At 39.8% G+C, this 23,340-nt stretch overlaps 1 protein-coding gene across 4 annotated transcripts in view; it reads right to left on the bottom strand.

Annotated features, from left to right (window-relative positions):
* The window catches only part of SLC8A1 (solute carrier family 8 member A1), a 404,513-nt gene that overhangs the window by 338,943 nt on the left and 42,230 nt on the right, over window positions 1-23,340 (bottom strand). For 2 of the 4 annotated variants that reach the window (XM_017892947.1, XM_017892948.1), the window contains exon 1: window positions 14,574-14,702. The exons of 1 other annotated variant lie outside the window; for it this stretch is intronic. The gene's annotated coding sequence lies outside the window, so the exon portion shown is untranslated. Of the gene's footprint in view, window positions 1-14,333; window positions 14,703-23,340 lie in introns of those variants that run through there. One more of the 4 variants, XM_017892946.1, reaches the window with a different exon arrangement.

Below are 23,340 nucleotides of genomic sequence, written 5' to 3'. Positions count from 1 at the left end.
GGTGACTCTCCATCAGTATTGTATGCTACAATTTTCTAAAGTTCCTGACAATATCAGTGACAAGGTTCTAACACCAAGTGCATATTTACATATTACAATATTATATATTGTATATTACATATTACAATACACTTTAAAAATGAAAATCATCTTAGAAACTAGTCAAATCTTATTATTTAGAGGACTAACGGGAGTGTTGGTGACATGGGAAAACACAACATTCTTACGGAAATCTGGTGGAGAAATAGACAGTTTTTCTCTACTAGATAGGGCATCTAGTGAATATGTTCTTTAAACCAATTTTATATACCTGTGCTTGAAGAATTATTAAAATTGGCTTAAGTGGTATGGTTTTAATGTTAGTAACTATGCTGACACTGCTAAATTATTGTCTTTTGGTGATAGATGAGGATTATAATAGATGTGAATTTATCTATCACGAAGGTGGTCATGAAAGGAGTCATTGAAAAAGGTAGAGAAAAAAGTCACCGGAGGAAGAAATGCTATTTAATAATTTAATTAGCAAGTGAAGATAACTTCTATCTATGAAGCCTTTGCTAATGCAACAATTATTTTCATCAATATCAATGATTAATGAGAGAACATTCATTCATTAAAAAATATCAAATGTCTTTCATGTATCTAGCAAAGTGCAAGGCATTGGGGCTAGAATCATGAGATAGACAGACATAATCTCTCTCCTATTGGAACTTATCTAGCTGAGAAGACAGATGACAGCTGTTCATTTAAATTACTACCCAAAATCCATTATTATATCCATCACATAAACAAAACCAATGACAAAAACCACATGATTATCTCAATAGACTCAGAAAAGGCATTTGATAAAATTCAAGATCCCTTCATGTTAAAAACTCTCAATCAACTAGGTATTGATGGGACATATCTCAAAATAATAAGAGCCATTTATGGCAAACCAATAGCCAATATCATACTGAATGGGCAAAAGCTGGAAGCATTCCCTTTGAAAACTGGCACAAGACAAGGATGCCCTCTCTCACCACTGCTGTTCAACATTGTATTGGAAGTTATGGCCAGGGCAATCAGGCAAGAGAAAGAAAAAAAAAAGGGTATTCAAATAGGAAGAGAGGAAGTCAGATTGTCTCTGTTTGCAGATGACATAATTCTACATTTAGAAAACCCCAGTGTCTCAGTCCAAAAACTCCTTAAGCTAATAAGGAACTTCAGCAAAGTCTCAGGAAACAAAATCAATGTGCAAATATCCCAAGCATTCGTATGCACCAACAATAGAAAAGCAGAAAGCCAAATCATGAATGATCTTCCATTCACAATTGCTACAAAAAGAATAAAATACCTGGGAATATAGCTTACAAGGGACGTGAAGGACCTCTTCAAGAATTACAAACCACTGCTCAAGGAAATAAGGGAGGAAACAAATGGAAAAACCTTCCATGTCCATGGATAGGAAGAATCAATATTGTGAAAGCAATTTATAGATCCAATGCTATTCCCATCAAACTACCATTGACTTTCTTCACAGAATTAGGGAAAAAAACTACTTTACGTTTCATATAGAACAAAGAAAGAGCCTGTATAGCCAAAACAATCCTAAGCAAAAAGAACAAAGCTGGGGGCATCACACTACTTGACTTCAAACTATACTACTACAAGATTACAGTAACCAAAACAGTACAGTACTGGTACCCAACCAGACATATAGACCAATAAAACAGATCAGAGACCTCATAAATAACACTACACACACATCTACAACCATCTGATCTTCTACAAACCTGACAAAAACCAGCAATGGGGAAAGGATTCCCTACTTAATAAATGATGCTGGGAAAACTGGCTAGCCATATGTAGAAAACTGAAACTGGACCCCTTACCTACACTTTATATAAAAATTAACTCAAGATGGACTAAAGACTTAAATGTAAAATTAAAACCATAAAACCCTAGAAGAAAACCTAGGCAATACAATTCAGGACATGGGTATNTAGACCATAGCAAGTTCTGAAATTGAGGCAGTAATTAATAGCTTACCAACCAAAATAAGCCCAGGACCAGACAGATTCACAGACAAATTCTATCAGAAATACAAAGAGGAGCTGGTACCATTCCTTCTGAAACTATTCCAAACAACTGAAAGGGAGGGACTCTTCCCTAACTCATTTTATGAAGCCAGCATCATCTTGATACCAGAACCAGGAAAAGACACAACAGAAAACGGAAACATCAGGCCAATATCCCTGATGAACACTGACGTGAAAATCCTCAATAAAATACTAGCAAACCAAATCAAGCAGCACATCAAAACCCTTATCCACCTGGATTAAGTCAGCTTCATCCCTGGGATGCAAGGCTGGTTCAAAATATGCAAATCAACAAATGTAACCCATCACATAAACAGAACTAACGACAAAAACCACATGATTATCTCAATAGATGTGGAAAAGGCCTTTGATAAAATTCAACATCCCTTCATGTTAAAAACTCTCAATAAACTAGGTATTGACTGAACATATCTCCAAATAATAAGAACTATTTATGACAAACCCACAGTCAATATCATATTGAATGGGCAAAAGGTGGAAGCATTCCTTTTGAAAACTGGCATAAGACAAGGATGCCCTTTGTCATCATTCCTATTCAACATGCTATTGGAAGTTCTGGCCAGGGCAATCAGGCAAGAAAAAATAAATAAATGATACTCAGGTAGAAAGAGAGGAAGTCTAATTGTGTCTGTTTGGAGATAAGATGATTCTATATTTAGAAAACCCCATCATCTCAGCCCAAAAACTCCTTAAACTGGTAAGCAATTTCAGCAAAGTTTCAGGATACAAAATCAATGTACAAAAATCACAAACATTCCTTTAAACCAATAATAGACAAGCAGAGAGCCAAATCATAAATGAACTCCCATTCACAATCACTACAAAGAAAATAAAATACCTAGGAATACAGCTAACAAGGGATGTGAAGGGCATCTTCAAGAAGAACTACAAACTACAGCTCATGGAAATAAGAGAGGATACAAACAAATGGGAATACATTCCATTCTTATGGATAGGAAGAATCAATATCACAAAATTGGCCATAATGCCAAAGTAATTTATAGATTCAATTCGATTCCCATCAACCAACCATTGATCTTCTTCACAGAATAAAAAAAAAAAAAACTATTTTGAATTTCATATGGAATCAAAGAAGACCCTGTATACCCAAGACAATCCTAAGCAAAAACAACAAAGTTGGAGGCATCATGCTAACTGACTTCAAACTATACTACTAGGCTACAGTAACCAAAACAGTATGGTACTGGTATCTAAACAGACATATAGACCAATGGAGCAGAAATAACACCACACATCTACAACCATCTGATCTTCAACAAACCTGACAAAATGAAGCAATGGGGAAAGGATCTCCTATTCAGTAAATGGTGCTGGAAAACTGTCTAATGATATGCAGAAAACTGAATCTGGACCTCTTCCTTACATCTTATACAAAAAATAACTTAGCATGAATTAAAGACTTAAATCTAAAACTTAAAACCATGAAAACCCTAGAAGAAAACCTAGGCAATACCATTCAGGACATAGACATGGGCAAAACTTCATGACTAAAACACCAAAAGCAATTGCAACAAAAGCCAAAATTGACAAATGGGATCTAATTAAACTAAATAACTTTTGCACAGCAAAAGAAACTATCATCAGAGTGAACAGGCAACCTACAGAATGGGAGAAACATTTTGCAATCTACCCATCTGGCAAGTTTCTAACATACAGAATTTACAAAGAACTTAAACAAATTTAAAAGAAAGAAACAAGCCATCAAAAAGTGGACAAAGGATATGAATAGACACTTCTCAAAAGAAGTCATTTATGCTGCCAACAAACATGAAAAAAAGCTCATCATCACTGATCATTAGAGAAATGCAAATTAAAACCACAATGAGATACCATCTCACACCAGTAAGAATGGCAATTTTTAAAAAGTCAGGAAACAATAGATGCTGGTGAGGCTGTGGAGAAACAGGAACGCTTTTATACTGTTGATCAGATTATTAATTAGTTCAACCATTGTGGCAGACAGTGTGGCGATTCCTCAAGGATCTAGAACCAGAAATATCATTTGACCCAGCAATCCCATTACTGGGTACACACCCAAAGGAACAGAAATCATTCTACTATAAAGACACTTGTATGCATATGTGTACTGCAGCAATATTTACAATAGCAAAGACTTGGAACCAACCCAAATGCCCATCAATGATAAACTGGATAAAGAGAATGTGGTATACATGGAATACTATGCAGCCATAAAAAAGAGTGAGATCATGTCCTTGGCAGGGACATGAATGAAGCTGGAAGCCATCATCCTCAGCAAACTAACACAGGAACAGAAAAGCAAATACCACACGTTCTCACTCATAAGTAGGAGTTGAACAATGAGAACACATGAACACAGGAAGGGGAACAACACACACTGGGGCGTTTTGAGGGGTGGGGGGGGAAGAGGAAGGAGAAAATTAGGACAAATACCTAATGCATGCAGAGCTTAAAATCTAGATGACAGGTTGATAGGTGCAGCATACCACCATGGCACATCTATACCTATGTAACAAACCCGCACATTCCACATGTATCCCAGAACTTAAAAAAAGAAATCCATAATTACTAACTCAAATAAATGCTATGGAAGTAAAAATGTGACTCTGTAAAACTAAGTAACAGAGGACTTTACCTATCAGAGTATTAGAGAAGCTTCAGCTGAAAAATAACATCCAAGCTGAGATTTAAAAGACACACTGCAGGAAACCAGCCAAAAGGTTGTTGAATTTTAAGGTCTTAGGTGGACACTTTTGTAATTACCCTTCATTGTAACAGGATTATTCACAGACCTACCTTCTTAGATATGCTGGGGTATGAGATCACGTTTGGAAGAGACAAAAAGTAGCTTCTATAATTTATCCAAGACTTTTTCTCTCTGAGGTCAGAGTCATGCAACTGCATTTAACTGCATTCTACCACACTTATAGGGTCAATGTGGTAGATGGAAGGTTCACTGGTCTAGGAACTAAAAGAAATGAGTGCTGGTCTCAGCTGCACTGACCAGTCATATGTCCTTAGAGAAGTCATTTTCCCTCTCTCAGTATCATCTGCAAAACCAGGAAATTCTGCTAACAATCTGCAGCTATGATATTCAAATCCTACACTTTGGCATTCAAGGTCATCTATAATATAACACCTGTCCATCTGTGCAGGTCTACTGTTAGCCAATATATCAGCTAGTAGTCAGCTGAGCTACTAAATGAAAATTACCCAAATATGTACCACATCATCCTTTCTAATGTTTTTATGGTTGTCCTCCATTACCCATCTCAAATGTCAAATTTCCCTTATAAAACTACTTTGATTGCCAGGAAGTTCCTTAAACGTCATCTGGGCCAGGTACAGTAGCTCATGACTATATATAATCTTAGCACGTTGGGAGGCTGATGAAGCAGGATTGCTTGAGCCCAGGAGTTCAAGGCCAGCCTGGGCAACAGAGCAAGACCCCCATCTCTACAAAACACTGATAACTGAAAGAGACATTTCAAAGCTACATATCTCAGAAGTGATGGAGCTAGGCTCCAGAGCAAATTCTGTGAATTTCTAGGCCATTTCTCTTCACACTACACCAACACCAATTGCTAGGATTCCCCAAGCCTATGAATGTTGCATTTGTGTCTCTCATAATCTACAGTGTGTGTGTCAGGAGTTGGCCAACTATGGTTAATGGGACAAATTCAACCTGCTACCTGTTCTCAAAGGGCCCACAAAAATTAAAATGTTTTACCATTTAAAATTACTGGAAAATAAAAAAAAAGAATATTTCATGACGTGAAAATTATGTGATATTCAAATTTGTGCTCATAAATAACATTTTATGGAACACAGTCGTGCCCATTCGTTTACATATTTTGATTGCTTTCTCGCTACAACAGCAGAGTTGATAAATTATGACAGATCCTATAGTTCTCAAAGCCAGAAATACTGACTATCTGGCCATTTAAAAAATCAGCTCTCTGATCTTTGGCATATGTCATTATGTGTGTACTAATCTTCCTTTACCTTCCTGTGGCAACCCCTTCACCACACCAATCAATGTATTCACATGGGAGCACACAGGCAGGAACAAGGCCCTCTTTCACCATTTATATCTTCAGTAATGAGCTAACAGTTACTGAGCACTCAGGTATCAGAAACTGTTCCAAATATTTTACTAATATTAATTTATTACTCCTCACACAAATCACAAGCCTTTTTAATATTTTTATTCCCATTTAATAAAGTATAATAGATGAAGAAAGTAAACACAGAGAAGGCTAAGTAACTAGCACAATGTCAAATATACCACCTTTTGAATTCAAGCAAATGTTATAACTATCATGAATATGTCTGCTGACCTCAGAGACCTTTAGTCCGAGGACCCTAGGGTGGTTCATTTTGTTAGTCAGTATTCTCAAACTAGATGAGAAGTCATAGTTTCCTTTCCACCCTTTAGAATCCTTGTTAGACATTTAGGAATTCCTGAGGCCCAGAAAACACTGGCAAATTTCTGGAGGCTTTCTACACAGGGAAAGAAAAAAGAGGTGACTTGGTTGAAATGATTTCAGAGTCACAGAACTGGATTCTACTAGCTCCTATTTCAGTCTTATCAAATCATTTAATTTTATATGGCCTCCATTTGCTTATTTGTAAAATATAAAAATTAACACAAAGCAAAACTAGGTGATGTCAGATGTCTCTTCCAGTGCTAGCTATGGTATGAAGCAACAGAAGGACTGATAAAGAGAAGCTCTTAAAAAAAAACTTCTGACAGCTAGCTGCATGTCCAGGGGAAGAAAGGCAGACAGGGAGGAGTCAGGGGGAAAGAAGCATTGACTGTGCCCAACACCGACTCACATATTTCAGCTTTGGAGGGTCCACATCCCCCAACATTTGAAAGAGCATTTTGGATGAGTGACTTGAAACTTCTGAGACACATTTGATGGGCACCTCTCCAAACTGTCTGATGCCACCCACAGTTGGGGCTCTAACACAGCCCACAGAGGAAGTTAAAGCTTGGGTGTAAAGTAAGTTGTCTGATTCTCTCAACCTGCTACCAGGATGGGATGCTATTCATGGAGCACAGCAGAGAACCAAAGGGTGGCCCTGGGTCCTGAGCTTTAAGGGAAATCTGAAGAAATTGGAAGCTAGAGAAGTTCCAGAAGCTCAAGTGTAAAAGCACCAGCATAACCATTTGGTGCTAAACAGATAAATTAAAACCACCTACCCTAGTAGAGGAAACAGAATCATCACCTTTAATAAAGGAACCAGTTAGCAAGTGGTCTATCCCTTGCCTCACCTCTGACTGGTACAGCGTCTCTCCTCCAAGGCCATGCTGGAAGTTCATCCTACATTTTGGTTTCAAGTGTAAAATGCATTTGTGCAATAGTTTATGTTATTATTTGTTTCAGATCCTGTTTCTGTGGCATGGTCCTGACTGGGACACAGAACAGAATGAAAGAGTCTAGAAACTGCCCTAACATTTCTCCACGGTTGCCTTGTCATAAATAAGCTGGGGCTCTTTGACATGTTTCAAAAGTGGCTAGGCCTTATTTGTTTCCAAAATCCTTTTCACTCTTTCTGAATAAATTAAAATGCCTCCTCCTCCGTGAAGCCATGTCCAATGTTCTCTTCTTCCTTTCAACTCCTTCAGCATTTTGCTCAGTTGCAGTGGAGTGATCTTTCTTGCTCAGCCTTGTACTTCAGTATACGTGTTCTAGATCATGATATTCCTGGAACAGAGAACAGTGTAGAGCATGGCTTTTGGAGAGCCTTCCTTATTAACCATTGCTTGTTAGCCCTTGGCCAAAGTTATTTCACTGAACCACAGTCTTCATCCTTAAGTCAGAATAACGATGCTTCCTTACCCTGCAGGATACTCATAAGCATCCAATGAGAAAACGTGTGTAAAGCATTCAGACTAGTCCCTGGCATATAAAAAGTGCTCAACAAATGTCACTAACTTTTCTTCATCATCTGCATTCTTTGAAAAGCCAAGCACAGGGCCTTGTATACACTGAGTGCTCCATAAATATCATGGTTTGAAGAAAATTGCTGGATCACTACCTTGTTTGACTTCCTCTCACATTGGATCCAACCAGGAAATTATTATTCTCACTTCCCATGCAATGACATCAAAGTAATTATTCTTTCTTGTCTTTTTTAAAAAATTAAGATGATCTTTAATATTTACATCTAGTTTCCTAGATCTGTTACATGTGCAAGAAACCATTTGTCTGAACTGGTATCACATTAGCATTTTCTAGGTTACGGGCATTAATACATAAAGCAAAATGATACAGTCGAATCTATTCAAGATTTTAAGGATATAAGCTCACTCTAGGGAAAATATTTTGCCCATTCCTCAGAGGACTTAAACGGTTAAATCTTCAAGAAAGCATCAAATTGTTATTACCCTCGTTGCTCTAGAAGCCAAATTTGGAGAGTTTATCTTTGCCTTTGTCTGGCTACTCTCTATCCTTCCATCAACATCCCCATTCCTGGGCACTCATATCCCCCAAACTTCCCCACCAAAACGTCCCTCTGAGTGCACTAACTGGGCAGCAACCTAGTTTTAAACTTCACATTCTCTGTATTTTCCTGTGTTCCAGGCCCTCAGGACTTTGTCTGCCAGCTGACCTGATAAACCAATCCAAGTTAAAAAAAAAAAAAAAATGAACATATGCTAATGATTTGTGAGAATTAATGGTAGCTCCTTCTCGGATGGTATTTCATTTTCTTAGGGTCTACTAGATATAATTCCTTTATTCAAATGAATGGTTCTAATTGTGAAAGTTTCAGATCCTATTTTGCCCAAGAAATAAATGCTTTGAACCTGGGAATGTTTTGCCCACCCTCAAATCCCTGTATAGACTGCTGCCTGCAATGCACTTGCCCTTGATCACAAAAGCATTTTCTTGCTTCAGCTGCCAGAGCTTTTCCTCTTCCACGTGTTCCCCTCCTTATACAGAAATTCACTAGAAAGTTTCAGATAAGGGGGAAATGTGATTCACTTAAACTTTTGTCTTGTTACTGTCTACACTCTTGGCTAGGCAGATCAAAGGACAATCTCAAATGTAAATGTAAACACCTACTATTCAATATAGTCTCTGCAAAGAGAACCTACAAAAATCACTTGAGGCAGCAAGGACTATAAGCAACTGTCTTATAAGTTAAGTCAATACACTGGAAAAATACATCAGAAAATGGACTGTTTGATTAATACGTACTACTGAGAACCTAATCATTGATTAGGTCTTCGAAATATGTATTATGTAAAATGTATTTTGTAATGTATATGTGTGCATGGAGGGTTGGGGATGGAGGATGACAGAGTGGGGAGGCCGGTGAGAGAGAGACAGAGAAAGAAAAAGAGATTTTGGAAGATGAAGAAAGAAAACTGAAAGTAATCCCACCGTACTTAATTAGGCCCCACTGGACTAGTCCTGAATCCAAATCCAAATCTCAAAGGCAGACCTTGAAAGCTCACATTCTCAGAATCTAGTCCATTCCAATGGGTCAGAAAACACCTGATATTTATTTCCACTAAATCTCAGCTATATCTCTAGGGAACAGAAATACCTTCATTTAAAAAGAAAAGTGGTAACAGCTAGTACAGAAATCCACTGGTTTTGTTAGCCACCGTTATTACCAAGAATTAGAGTCAAAGTGATAGAAAGCTAAAGGAGCCATAAGTGATGTCAGATAGGATTCAGGAACCCAGAGAAAGTCAGGGAGAATGTTTGCCACAAGAGGGAGCAGTAGAATGTGGTCAGATGGGAGACCATTTGGTAGGGGTTATGATGAGGGGTCTATGAGGTATGGGAGGTTATGATGAAGGATTTAACTACAAGTATGAGTGACATTTGGATAATATTTTAGCAAAACACATTTATCCTTGGGGGCAAAAACAAAGAAAGGGACCAGAATGAGTAGAGATAATAGCACACTGATTCCTAAATTCTTAGCAAATACAAAGTGACAATTTAATGTTTACTTGAAAGCAACATACACACATACTACAAAAATATAAAACATGCAACATGTGTGGTTTCATAGCCTCTTTTAGAGGCTGCATTTCTTTTCCAGATTTAATTTATATTTCAGTTTGAATTTTGTTTATTTCCATGTTTTTAGGGCAGTCTCCTTCTTACCTATATACTATCCTCCCTGTACCTAAAGGCATCACGAACAAAGAACTTGTCTCACTGAATTGCAACATAAAAAAACAGACAGACATTAATGTCCCAAAATGCACTTACTTTGAGGCAACCACATCTATGGCTTGCTTTTTAAAGGGGAATTGCAACTTCCTTGGATCTGCCGAGCTTTTCTCATCATTTATTTTGTCAAAGAAATAGATTGAATACTAAGAGGAAAGGAATCGTGCTTATTTTGCAAGTAAATAGAAGTCTATTTTGCCTGGCCAAAGCATGTTAAACATAGCTTTTAACAAATGCTGAAGTTCTCTTGGAATATATTTTATTTTTCCAAAACATAGAAAGCTTAATGGAGCAATTAACATAATTCCTGCAAATAGTCCTATAGGTGTTACTGACTATATTGCACCTTCCTTTTTTATTTTACTGGGAGTCAAAGCACTGTTACTCCCAAGCTCTTTTCTTCTCCTGGCCAACAAAAGGACTATCTAATTCTTAATCTGAAACGTTACAGTAGAAACCATTATATAATAATAATAATAAAGTAGACAGGTAGATAGATACAAAGAAAATACAGCCTTCATATTATTTTAGTTCATTACTCTCCTCTTTCAGCCCTGTTAAGCTTTCAAGACAGAGTAAATTAACTCTGATTGTCATGACACTCTTACATCCTTTGTAGCCCTATACAGCTCAACAATAAATAATGGTTTATCTCTGCTGCTCAGTCCTTTCTGTTGCTGTTGTTTTTCTAGGAATTAATCACTCCATTTTTTAAAAAAAGACAACAACCATTTTAAGGGGGCAAAATCAGGGCTTCTTTTATAGGAGGTGTGAGAAATCTTAGCTAGAGAGCTGTGAGATCCCAATGGAATTCTTCAAGCAGGCAGAATTTGTAAAATGAAAAGCATTAAAGAGCACACATCTTGCTTCTTGATGAAATAAGTAGGTCCTCCCCCACCTTCTCACTCAGAAGGCCCGAAAGATGGAGCTAGTTTTCCCTTCCTTCCTCCTGCTTTCACACCCGCCTAACCTCCCATTTAAGCAAGTTTAGCAAACCCAGAGAGCTCAATCCAAGTAACACAGGATTTGAAAGAGGAACCTAAAACCAATCATCCCTCTTCCGGCTTTGTCTTCTTACTTGAAATGAATGAAACATCTAGATTCATTTTCCTTTTTTTTTTTCCTGACTGGCTGCAGGAGTAGCTTCGAGAGAGAGAGAGAAAGCATGTGAGTGTGAGAGAGTGTGTGTGTGTGTGTGTACGCGCACACGCGTGCACGCTGGTGGGGGCATGGGAAACAGAGATATACTTTCAGAATTCTCTCCTGGTGGCTCCCTCTTTCTCTTGGGAAATCTTTGCACAAGTCTCAGATTGTGCATGTTCAACTGCTCATATCTGGAGATACTCCAGCAATGCCTTTAACCAGACCTGATCAGAAATCTCCACCTACTCAGCTAGAGGCTCCTCCATGATCAGGACGCTTGTACTGTCTTCACCACATCTGTCATTTTTAAAAAAGCTTCTTCCACTACACCTCCCACTGATATCCTTTTTTCTCTCTTTAGTCTTTACACCTCCAGCAGGACAAAGTTTGTATTGTTATATTCACAACCACTAGTAGCTGACTAGCAGGAGAGATAGAGAGTGGCTTCAGGGGAGGCAGGATTGGGGTCTTTAAAAGGATACCTACTGCAAAGCATGACTTTCCAATTACTGCGTACAACACGCACATTGCTCTCTTCTAAAAATGCTTTGTTAAATATCATCAACCCTGCTCTCAACTCAACCACTACCACTTTGGAGAGGGAAATACGAATTCCAGCCAAGCAAATTCATCAAACAGCAACCAGCATCCACGGGGGTGGGGGGGGGGGAGGGGGGGGGGGGGTGGGGGTGGGGGGGGAGGGGGGAGGGTGATGCCAGGGGGTGGATTTTAAAAGAATCAAGGATGCACACATACTGTATTTTCAAGAGCTCGCCTGGGCCAGATTTGGTTTCTTTGGCCCGGCTGTCCAGCTATAAGACCGCCTCTTCTGCATTAAGGGGAGCCCAAAAGGATATCGTTCACTTTCAGAACACAGACCAACTTCCCCCAAGAGCCAGCAAAGCTCACCAGAGGCAGAGAAGGAGCTGCAAGCTTCCCTTCCATCTCTTAGGGAAAGATGCCTCTGTGTGGCAAGAATCCCCAAAGCAACCACGGCACAGTGCCCAGAGACGGGGACTTGCAGCCCACTCCTTGCTTAACCGTTACATTTCTTCCTCTCTGTCTTCGCCCGCCAACATCCCTCCTCTCCGCAGTCCGTGAATGAGCACCCAGCCGCCGCTGGAAAAGAGAGGGCTCGGAAGTGTGGCCCTTGTGAAAGACCCCAGGGATTACCGGGAGGAGGGATGACCGCGGAGAAGAGTCCAGTGGGTGGGGACCCTGATCCCCAGCAGCTCTGCGTTTCCGGGGTGGACTTAGCTCTTTGCCCCTGAATCCTCAGAGCACAGGCGGTGCAGGGTGCAGGCATCTCTCCTAGCAGCCTTTTCTTCCTCCGGCAGCCTGCACTGGCAAGGCAGGCACCCTCACGCCCAGACGCAACCAGCCCGAGCATTTCACTCTGGAGGCGCGACACCCAAGAAAACATGTGCAGGCGCGCACACACCCCATCACACACACACACACACACACCACAACACACACCACACAAATTTAGAGCCGCTCGTTTTTGCCCAAAGCAAAGGGAAGTGTAGCCTTCGGCAGCAAATGGAAAAAGTTCTCGGTCTGCTGACCCAAATGCCTCAAATGCCTGCCCATCAATAAGATCCTACCTGGTTTGGGGGAGTGTGAATGGATTCTTCCTCCGTTCCTCCCACGCTAGTAAGGAAATACGGCGCACTCCCTCGTTTTAAACAGCTTCCCGATCCAGGAAGAAGGTCGCTCCCATTACTTCCTGTGGGAAAGCACAAAGCAGGCGGCGGCGGTAGGCTGACTCCCCGTGCAGCGCCCCGGCGCGAGCGGACGGCGGCGGCGGGCAGCGGTGCAGCGCGGCCGCGGGAGGCAGGCGCGGAGGCTCGGGAGGCTGGGAAGGGCCGGGGCCCGGGCGGCGGCGCGCTCCCCTTGTCTCCCGCGCACACTCGCCCGCCCGCCGCCCGCAGTCTCGCACTGGCTCACACGCGCGCTCGGCCCCGCGGCCGCCGAGCACCCCAGGGCCCCCTGCGCGCCCCTCAGGCTCCCCGGGCGATCGCGTCGGGGCAGAGACGGCGCGTTTCTGGAGCACGGAGAGGGTGGGGAGCCCTTCCAGCCTCCCAGCCTCTGCCGGCGAGCAGCTTTTCCGATTTCCTGCCGGCTCTCGGCCCCGCAGTGCGTTGTGGCCGCGCGCTAGCGCTGTCTCCCGCACCCAGCCCATCGATGACACGGGCACACAGGCACTGCAACTTTTCTTTTGAACCCTCTTCGCCTCTTCCGCAGACAGAACCCTGACCCCCAATTCGCCTACCCGTTTCTCACCTCTGAGTTTGTTAATCCAACTATCTTTCTTCCCCCACTTCCTGCCCTTCTGCTAAAGGAAGCTTTCTTTTCGCAAAAGGGTCTGAGCATATATCAGCGATTTTTTTTTTTAAATCCTCACCCTGTGTTTTTCTACATACCAGATATGCACAACTATACGTTGTGCATACTAGATGCTGACACAAGCAAACAGGTATATTGGGGGGAGGGTGTCCTCCGGCCAAGAACTGGAAAAGAGTCTCTGTGTTAGTATTTCCCTCAAAGATGCAGCTCACCTGGGAATAAAGACCCTGAGGCTGTTTCGTGTGAAAGCCGTACTGGTTTTAAACTACAGTGAGGAGTAAAAGCCTAGCATTAAGGTTGAGTTGGGAAAGACCTAATGCAGCAATCGACGAACTGTTCTTTGCCCTTTCCAAGAGAAGCATTATCATTGCCAATAAATCACTTTCCCCATAATTAATAAAGGAGCACTGCACCAGGCCTTTCCTCTCTTGACAGCTCATTCATTCTTACAAGCCCTTAATGACTTCACGTGGTGAAAGGCTAGACCTGCTGTGGAGTTCACTAGCTCCCAAACCTGGCTGCGCATCAGACACACCTGGGAATGTAGTCAGATGCTGTAGACTCTGAGGCCGAATCTGATGCAGACTCTCCTGTTGTAGCTCTCAAATGGGGCTCCAAATTTGTATTTTTAAAACACCAGTTGCTACTAGCCACTGATGTCGTTTGCCAAGGTGTGGGGGGATTAGGAGCAGCTACTTGGGGAAGGTGGGAGAAGGGACGTGCAGAGCACCAGGCAGAAAGTTTTTTTCGGTGGAGACGTTCCCCCTGTACTTACGGTGCAACCGGGGCAGTCACCACAAATGATTCTGACTCCAGGAACCTCAGTTTGCCTCTGCAACAGAGGGACGGAATGGAGAAAATAGCCTCTTCTGCCTCTGCACCAGTGGCTCTCAATCCTCCTTGCACCTCAGAATCGCCTGGACCGCTTTATAAATCCCAGTGCTTAGGCCACACCCCCAAATTGATTAACTTTGACTCTCTGCAGGTGGGCCCCAAACAGACTTAATTTGTTTGTAAGATGCCTGGTTGATTCCTATGTGCAATGAAGGTTGAGAACCACTGCTCTAGGTCAATACTCCTCAAACATGAATGTGAGTATGAATCACATGGGGATTGCAGTTTCTTTTTTAATACACTTGGAGTAGTCCTGGGGTAGGCATGTGTTCAAGTGATGCTGATGCTGTCTGAATAAGGACCTCACTTTAATTAGTCGGGTCTGTTGCCAGCAGTCATGGATACTGACTTTGTAGAGGATACTGTAAACTGCTTCGTGTCGCATAAATTTGCAGGAATCGTTCTTCCCTGAGAACATTTTTCTTTCCTTGCTATAAGTTAAATTTTCTTGGAAGCTACTTTCCACACAAACTTGGTTACACTGCACTTACTAGTGGATATAAACAGAGTGACCTGTGGGAAGAGACAGAAGGTCACTGTCTCTTTTAGAATATGTCCTCTACCAAAAATTACTTACAGTCCCTGAATTTAAGGGAGTGTCAGTAGCAGATATTTGGATCACACTCAATGAAAGGGGCTTGGAGAGAAAAGTAGCTGCCTTCTAAATGACACTAAGGAAAGCATATAACTAAAGACTCCACTCATAAGAAATAGGACACAGCTGAATGAAGGAACAAAGAGAAAGCTAAATAAAAATGTGAGTGGGCCATATCTCATTGGAATAGATTTCGTGGAAAGAATGTAGCCTCTTATTGCTATCATGGGCCACTTAGTGAAAGCTGAGATTTTCTTGAAATTGTAAGCATGTTTGTGACATGGAGTGACAAGAACCCTGTTCTTTAAATGTCTATATTCCAGTGATGCCCAAAATCTGTCTTATGACTTTTTTTTTTTTTTTTGCTTTGACCATTGAAACTGAAAGGCTACCTCTTGGCCTTTTCTTCCTCTTTTCCAATCAAAACTGCTTTTAGACTGATTTGGATTCTTGGGGAAAAAAAATGGTCTTCTGTTTATCTAGAACTATTGAGAGGCAGCCTAGTGCCTAGCGATATGGCATCCTTTTTGGTTCAGTCAGTTTCTGAGCTCCTAATTTTCTTTGCCTTTCATTTCTCATTAAAGACATTTTTATAATGGTTCCAGGGCCCCAAGGCAAATCCAACCTTTTGCTCCCTCCTAAATGTCATACATGAGTGGGTTTTTATTGTGAGAATTATCAAAGGCTACATCACAGACACAAGGCTGAGGAAGACTATGGTTCTGAGAAAGGAAAAAATGAGGCTGCTGCAGTCTGTGGCTTTGGAAAGAAGAAACGTTCAATGGAGGAAGGTGATAATTTACATTCTAATAGCAGTAATGTTTCTTAATGGCAGCCTTCCTTATTGATTGCCATTCTTTCCTCTGGACTTGGAATTAAGAGTCACCGGCCTCCACTGTTATCTAACCAAAGCAGTATGACACAATCATTCAGGGGACTCCACAGGGATATCACTAAGATTTGATATATTCGAAAGATGGTTCTGATGTTCATAAACTATTTCCTAGGAAACCTTCAGGGGATCTGTTAGCAAACTCATTTTCAGACCAAGTGTAAATATTGTGAATTAGGCTCTACTTTTAATCTAGTCTATAGAAAATTTAGACATGTGATCAGGTTACCAAGGTTTTTAAAAATATTTAATAGTTTACTAAAGCACGCAATATTTTTTCATCATAGGGAAAACAAGCACAATCCTCTGTTGAAATTCTTTTCATTTTTACTTTGAATTACATAAATCAGAGGTACTTCTATTGTCTCTTCCATTGCTCGGAGCTTCTGAAGTATGTTAATATAGTCTTAGTCATCCCTCACCTCATTTCTTACTCTGCCAGTCTTCACTAGTCACCTATCTGTTCATTCATAGGCTCAATTTCATACTGATTTCTACATAAGAAAATGTTATTATATAATAGCACCCCTAGCCTGGCCAGTGAGTGGAGCTTAGAATTAGTCATTTTTCCATACCTAAGAATCTCAGGTGAACCATTGGGTTCCCAGTTTTGCTCTTTAGGTTTTCTTTGCTGATGAGTAGATCTAAGGTTCTTTGCTTTGGGGACAACTTTGAGAATTCTTTGTTGACTTCTAAGTGCTATTCTTCCTCCTCCCTGGAGACTTGTTCCTGCAGTTAAACTTTTACTTCTCTGTTTTGTTTTGACCAGTTGAACACCACTCTTGTACCTCACCCAGTTGTAAGCCCTGCTCCTGCATAACAGTCCACAGACTGGGACAGCCTTCCTGGCAGACTCACAGTCACAACCCTCCTCCTCTCTGCATTACCATGGGGTCAGCTACTTCCTCTGAGTCGCCAATGAATTTGTCATAGTCTTTGGACATCAGAGGCCTGCAATTCTACATTTGAGCAACTGATATTAAAGAATTAGGTTTGTACAAAATCCTGACACTTCTGTTTTCCATTTCTGCCCCTTTTTAAATTAAGGAAATATCTAGTCTCTATCCCACAACTTTATCAATGGTAACTCAATGGCAGAATCATTAGCTAGAGCTATTAATTAGTGGGTCAGAAAATAGTAGCAGATTGGTTAAGAGCCAAGGCTTTAGAGTCAGAATATCTGTGTTAGATTCTCAAATCCAGCTATGTGACCTTGGGGAAGCTTCTTAACCTCTGAAATCTCAGTGTCTTTGTTTGGAAAACATGGATCATAAACTCTCCTTCAAGGTGCTATGGGAAGGATAAAATGTATATAGGAAGCTTGGCATAGTTCCTGATCATAGTAATTGCTGAGCAAATGATATTGCTGTTATTATTATTGGTAAATATTATTGGTAAAGTTTCATGAACATATTATCAATGTAAATTTTAAAATTTATATATAATTAGATTCTACATAATCAGGTCATCCATTATTGATATTGATTATGCTATTGTTTTTGTTATACAGAGTTCTATGCAATGAATAACCCAGAAAAAAATATATGTTTCTACATCAAGACAGTACCTTTCCTCTCTGTAATGAAAAAAAGCTGCTTGTGCATTTTCTGATTTTGTAAGTACAGAGTGTGGTTAGTGATTGATTAAAAGGGGCAATAAATTCTTCTCTCCTTCACAATAATTCTTTTCCCTTATGTCTGGGTATCAATTTAATCTTATCTCTATTATAAACTGAGGGTAGAATTTCAAAGACAGCCATTTTTAGACAAATCCTGCTACAACTAAAATTTTGATTGTCACATTACATTAATTTTATTAACTAGGAACTTTTTCTGTAGGGCATAAACTTCTTAACTAAGTTTATACAACATACTTTCCTCAACATTGATTCCAGGACTGTTCATCAAATAGGGACTCAAGATAATCTCCCTGGGGTGCCTTGTACCGGGCAATTGTTCCCTACAATCCAGTTCTGAAGCAATGTCCCTGCGAGATTACACTTCAGTCTTTTTCATAAATCTCTTTTCCAAGCCACCGTTTATGATATACAGCTCCCTTGCTGTATCTTCAATTGCTGTTCACTGATTAGACTCTTCTGAGAGCTGCCAATGTTTTAGTGCTTACCACAATGCTCAGACAGTAGCCCTTGAAGATGAAACCTAAGGGGAAAATAGACTAAACTTACAGGTGTTGTATTCCATGATTTTAATGATGCTGATTCTGCTACTACTGCAAGTGTCTGGAAATAATGAAACTGTATGCTCTCGTCTCTTTAAAAATTTAGACTCATACAGTGTGACCTACAGAATCCTTAGTAATCACAAACAAGTAATATTCAGAAACTGCATTCTATTTCCCCTTTTAAAAGTATTATCCAGTCACACAAAAGTCACCTTTGGGTTTATTTCAGCAGTCCTAAGAATGTCTTTATCAAACCAAAATATAAATTGTTTGTGTAGACATTAACATTTTTTGCCACCTCGAATTTAATTTTTATGTAAGAAATCCTTATGAACTAGTGGGGGCCGCTGTGATTACTCTCATTTTACAGACTGAGAAAGAAAGCACAAAGAGATTTGCCAAATCCTGGCTGTATGCATGTATCAGCTGGGTTATTTTAAAAAATACTGAAAGCTGGGTCCTACCCTTAGACATTCTGTCTCTATTGTTCAGAAGTCGAGTCTGGGCACTGTTTTGTTTTGTTTTCAAGTTTTTGGGGATGGTTCTACCATTCAGTCAGGGCTGAAAACCACGGGCCTAAGGTCAAATAGCTAATTTGTAGCAAAGACAAGTGATAAAGCTCTTTTACATCTGGCACAACTCAGTTTCTTTTCTGCTGCTCTATCGAATTTCACTATTTAATATAATATAAAAATGAGGACTTTTCTTGGAAATTTAAGAGGACTTACAAATGTTTAAGGGCCTTTTTGAGTCCCTAAGGGGCAGAAGTGGGTAATATAATTCACCTGACATAGGCAGATTGGAGGATATGATCTAGAAAGTCCAGTCCATTACCGTGGGGCCCCCTTCTAGTTGAACATTTATTCCTCAGCATCTAGAGCAGTTTTTGGTGCTTGGGACATGATTAGTAGAACACGTATTGTCCCCTGTAAGGGGACTGGTGTAGATGGAAAGAAGGATTCTGGTGATAGGGTAAACTCTTTGGCCTCTCTCCAGTGCAAATTGCAACTTAATAGCAATCATCTCCTTGTAGCTGCAGTGCAGGCTCTGGTTAGCTGACACAGTCACCATATCTACACCGTTATTCTGCCTGGCCACCTGCTCTGCAATGACAGACAGATTGTCTGTGACATTGCAGGAGGAGGAACCACACGGAGGCAGCAATCTGACCCAGCCTCAGGCTTGAGTTTGTAAACTAACCCTTTGTCAGTTATCTCAGGAATTACTTGTAAGTTCTTATTTGGCCCAATTTGTGAATAAGTCAGAGAATCTCTTATTTCCTCTATTAAGAAGGGTTAACTAGGCATGGGATTTATGAGCATTATTCTTGTATTCTTATTTATTATTTTTCAAGATTCAAGGAACATGTAAGTTTTTTCCAATGTCGGTCATCTGGTAACTCTGATTAAAGGAAAAAAAGCTGGGTAGAACAGAGAAAAATAAAACACAGCTGAGAGTGCCATGAATTCATTTGTTCATTCATTTCTTCATGTATTTTTTCGACAAATGTTTGTAAGGATGGACTCTGGGTCAGGCACTGTCTCAGACACTGGAGAGACATCAGTGAAAACATCAGTAGAAGTTTCTACTCTCCTGGGACTCACATTCTAGTGAAAAAATGACAGGCAACAAGCAAAATAAACAAATTAACACATTGTAGGGTGTCATATGGAGATACTCCTATGAAACCCATAAAGCAGGAAAAAATAGAATAGAAAAGTTTAGGGAAAGTACTAGTTTAGGTGGTCAGTTCTGCAGAGACTTGAGTGAAGTTAAGATTTCCTGTTGATACCACCATCCCTTTTCTGAGAGTCCCAAGCAGATGAAATGATATAGGACAGTATTTTTTTGTTTGTTTGTTTTGAAAATTTGTTTCTGCCCTGTATTGAGTTTTCTTTTGTTTTTAGGAATTCCTTCCTCAAAGCCATCGGACTTAATCAGGTTTAGCAGCAGAGGCATGGCCGTATGACTTGTACCACTGTGTTTTGGAGCATATTCATATTAAATAAATCCAAGAGTTGTTTCAAAAAGACAGACTGCCACCAGGGGTGGCACATAAAAATAACTGTTCCTTCTAAGGCAGAGTTGCCACAAGAATTCTGAATGCTTCTTTGGTTTAAATTATAGCATCTTACTAATGCACCTGGATGACCAACTTTATAAGTAAGCTCTAGTGGGTGAACCTCTTGTCACAAAGTCAACAGCATTGGTGGGTGGTGTTGGGGAAGGCCATGAGAATCATGTATGTGTAACTTAATGATGGTCCCAGTGCTGCTTTCTATGGGTCCATCATACCTCCTTTTCCTTTTTCCTGAATTCTTACCTGAAATTATACTATACACAACACACACACTGTTACACAAACTCACATACGCGTTCACGTATATGGCTTGTAAATATGTCCAAATATTTAATTATTGAAAAATCATCAATTGCAAATACCCATGGAAATCATAGCTGACCTCTTGTTTTTGTAAATTTTATTTAACCTCAATGGTTTTTTATTTGCAGAGTTTTGTATACTTAGTTTCCAGTCTACTTAGAGACTAAGGGCCTAAAGCAGATTACAACTCATATACTGTGCTTTTCTGAAATGAATGATATCAGATTTGAAGTCTAAAATAGATATATGAATTATGTATCTCATGGATCTTAAGAGAGGTTTTAATTTTCTCTTATTGTTTCTTTTGTAAAAATGAAAAAAAATCTCTTAATGTTGCTTAAGGAAAAGCAAAACTTGGATAGAAAATTATTCAACACAGCAAAGCGCATACTTCACTTGTAACAGATGATCAATAAATATATGTTGAATAAATGACACAATTTAACAGAACATGCTACTTTATAGGGTAATTGTTTATATTTTGTAGCAGATCACTGGTTTAATTTTTAAGGCATTCTGGCTGCAAATAGGGAGTGACTACTCCATTCAGAGGCATGAACTAAGTTCTGTGGTGATTTAAAAAAATGTATTAGACACCATCCATGGCCTCTAGGAATTTAGTCTTATAGGTAAAATCAGACTCTAAGGATTTTTTTTTTTTTTTTTTTTTTTTGAGACAGAGTCTTGCCCTGTCTCCCAGGCTGGAATGCAGTGGCATGATCTGCAATTCTACCTCCTGGGTTCAAGTGATTCTCCTGCCCCAGCCTCCTGAGTAGCTGGGATTACAGGTAGGCACCACTATGCCCAGCTAAATTTTTTATATCATTTGTAGAGATGGGGTTTCACCATGTTGGCCAGACTGGTCTCGAACTCCTGACCTCAGGTGATCTGCCCACCTCAGCCTCCCAAAGTGCTGGGATTACAGGCATGAGCCACCGTGCCTGGCCGACTCAAAAGGATTTTTGAAGAAGTGAGCGCTATGGCCAGGTATGTACTTTATGAGGATCAGTCTTGACAGTGTGTCTGAAATGTGCTAAAGTGGGCATGACCAAGGATAAAGAGACCAGAGACGAGATGATTAAAATCATCTCAAAGAAGACTCACATAAAAGGACTCTAAACAACTACTGAGGACGAAAAGGAAGAATATAGCCGTTTTTCTCTTTGGCCCAATTCTTAACAGAATCCTATTACCTCTCAGCTCAATCTTTTAAAAAAAAAAAAAAAACTGAGTTTTCATTTTGAGAGGAATCATTCTGGATGGTTTCAAGTGGAACACATATAATTTCTATAAAGTCGTTACTATTATAGGAAAAGAAATCCTTTTTAAGACTGGCATATCAAGGTGGGGATGGAGGGTGCTAGTCTGCTCTACCAGGCAGAGAGGATATTTTAGCACTGAGATGATGAATGGTGGCAATAAAAAGCAGACAGACCCTTCGTTGGTTTTATTATTGTGTCTAATTTCTCTACAGACAATGCATCCCCTGATCCTTTGCAACATGGATTTACTGCTCCCACTGCCTGTCCCTCCTGGTATGCCAGTGTTTCTAAAACAGATTATAGTAATCTGAGAATATCCGGTCTTCTTTCTATGACATATAACTGACTTGCAGGTAAGGAGCAGGTGAAAAAATCCTTCCCCACTCCATGCCCCTGCACAGCCACCAGACATTTACATTTACTGTGAGTGAAAGCCAAATCTGACAAAGTATAGATTTTGTAAAGAGCCTCTTAGTTCCCTTAACTACCACTGATTTTACTATTATTTCAGACATATACAAGACTAGTGAAGGAAATCTAATATACTTGTAACCTTTAATCAAATCTTTTTGTCTTTTGATCATATATATTCAGAAGAACATTGTTTTGTTAAAAGCAGTCTTATTTGTTAGATAACAAGTCCAAAGATAAAATAAATTGTTTTGATTTTCATGCGTATTTTGACATCTTTCTGACACTCTTAATCTGACACAAACTAAAACACTATACATTCATCGTTATAAAAAATCTAGTGTTAATTTAACAGTACTTAACATTATAAGATATATTTATAAAATGAAAAGAATATGCTAGATTTTTTAGATGTTTATCCTCTGATTTTAAAGTAAAATCCTCCTTTTTTTTTTTTTTTTTTGAGGCAGAGTCTCACTCTGTCACCCAGGCTGGAGTGCAGTGGCATGATCTTGGCTCACTGCAACCTCCGCCTCCCAGGTTCAAGCAGTTCTCCTGCCTGAACCTCCTGAGTAGCTGGGATTACAGGTGCCTACCACCTTGGCTAATTTTTGTATTTTTAGTAGAGATGGGGTTTCACCATGTTGGACACGCCGGTCTCAAACTCCTAACCTCAAGTGATTCACCCACCTCAGCCTCCCAAAATGCTGGGATTACAGGCATGAGTCATCATGCCCAGTCAAAAAATCCTATTTTTAATTAAATAAATCTAATACTTTTTAATTCTTAATCAATTATAACTAAATAAATTTAATTATACTTGTTTAAATAAATAACATTCTATTTATATATTAATCCTAGTGTTAGAAAACTACCTAATGAACATCCTGACAAGTTGGGATTTTTTTTTTTTTTTTTTTTTTT

This window comes from Rhinopithecus bieti, unplaced genomic scaffold, assembly GCF_001698545.2.
Source record: "Rhinopithecus bieti isolate Rb0 unplaced genomic scaffold, ASM169854v2 scaffold_22439, whole genome shotgun sequence".
NCBI classification, from domain to species: Eukaryota; Metazoa; Chordata; class Mammalia; order Primates; family Cercopithecidae; genus Rhinopithecus; species Rhinopithecus bieti.
Note: the sequence above shows the minus strand (reverse complement) of the source record. Positions and strands in the feature narration are given on the sequence as shown.